The sequence below is a fragment of the Limulus polyphemus genome, unplaced genomic scaffold (genome assembly GCF_000517525.1).
Source record: "Limulus polyphemus unplaced genomic scaffold, Limulus_polyphemus-2.1.2 Scaffold14066, whole genome shotgun sequence".
NCBI lineage: Eukaryota > Metazoa > Arthropoda > Merostomata > Xiphosura > Limulidae > Limulus > Limulus polyphemus.
In genome coordinates, this window is record NW_013679676.1 from 124 (window position 1) to 1,870 (window position 1,747).

At 29.7% G+C, this 1,747-nt stretch overlaps 1 long non-coding RNA gene across 1 annotated transcript in view; it reads left to right on the top strand.

Annotated features, from left to right (window-relative positions):
* The first annotated feature begins 1,152 nt into the window (after positions 1 to 1,152).
* Positions 1,153 to 1,747, top strand: part of LOC106477299 — a 4,906-nt gene continuing 4,311 nt past the window's right edge. Inside the window, exon 1 of the long non-coding RNA XR_002609413.1 lies at positions 1,153 to 1,607. This is a non-coding gene — a long non-coding RNA (uncharacterized LOC106477299). The remainder of the gene's footprint in view (positions 1,608 to 1,747) is intronic.

The window sequence follows — 1,747 nt, forward strand, 5'->3', positions numbered from 1 at the left end:
TGCTTAACTTTTTTCCAGGTGTATATATCACATTTTACATTTCACTTTTTTTCTCTGTCTCCAATAATTTTTACATAATGTAACTGCATGTTAAAATTATTGTAGTGACTCTATACAACATTGCACAGAATTCAAAGATTTTTGTGTTGTAGTCTGTTAGTAACAAGAAACTGAATTATATTAAATGATGTGTAACCTGCCTTTCTGTTCATCATTATATTTTATAAAACAATATTAATATTGTACCATTATTAGTAAATACTACTACTCTTCCCCAAGAAAATATAAAACAGTTTGGCATATTAAAATAATGAATAGTAACTGTCACAAAATAGCCTGTAAGGGAGACTGTTAGTCACATTCTTATAGTTTTCAATATTATATTAAAATAATGAATAGTAACTGTCACAAAATAGCCTGTAAGGGAGACTGTTAGTCACATTCTTATAGTTTTCAATTCATTATTTTAATATAATACAGTCACTGTCACAAAATAGCCTGTAAGGGAGACTGTTAGTCACATTCTTATAGTTTTCAATATTATATTAAAATAATGAATAGTAACTGTCACAAAATAGCCTGTAAGGGAGACTGTTAGTCATATTCTTCTAGTTTTTAATATTATATTAAAATAATGAATAGTCACTGTCACAAAACAGCCTGTAAGGGAGATTGTTAGTCACATTCTTATAGTTTTCAATATTTTACCTACCTTTTTAATTTTGACACTAATACCATAAACATCCAATTTACTAATTAACCTCCTTACAATATGCTAGCTTCTTATTAAAGAGTTGCACAATCATCTGAAAAAGTAAAAACCCTGTGAAAAACTTGTGAGAGGTGAGGTGAACAAGAAAATTATTTTTGAAAACTCCTGAATATTGTTAACTAAAATGTCACTTTTCTTCCAAATAACTTTGGGGAATAGATTCCATTATCTTGTAAGTATCAAAGATAATAATGTTATTATTGATGATAGTAAAGCTCCCTTACACAAAAGTATTCTCTAATATATTAACACCAAGATGAAGTCTTTTATTGTTATTTAAACAGATTTTACACTGAGACTTGGAACATAGATTACTTTATTTTTATGGAGCTTCCCTATAATTAATGAAAATAAGTATTGGTTTATTACAGATTATTTTTTCAGTAATAGGCTAAAAGTATACAGAAGTAACCGGTTGGCCATAATTAGATGAAACTGAAGATTTTATAAAGAACTTCATAGAAGAATTATATAGGTTCTAAAGAATCACCATTGTTGGGATTGTAAGGCTGCTAAACTTTTTTTAACCCTATTTGATAAGATTACGGGAACTGTGTGTGTGTGTGTGTCAAAATTAAACTCTTCTTTTCAGGTTCGTGAGTATGAATTAAGGAAGGATAATTTTTCAGACACTGGAAACTTTGGGTTTGGTATTCAGGAACATATTGATTTGGGTATCAAATATGACCCGAGTATTGGCATATATGGCTTGGATTTTTATGTCGTCCTGGGCCGTCCGGGGTTCAATATTGCTCACCGTAGGAGGAGGAAAAGCATTATTGGTGCAAAACATCGTATTAGTAAGGAAGAAGCAATGAAGTGGTTTCAGCAAAAGGTGAAAAGTTAAATATATTTGTACATTCACTTCACAGGAATGGTAATAAGATACATATATTTGTACATTCATTTCACAGGAATGGTAATATGTTAAATATATTTGTTCATTCACTTCACAGGAATGGTAATAAGTTACAT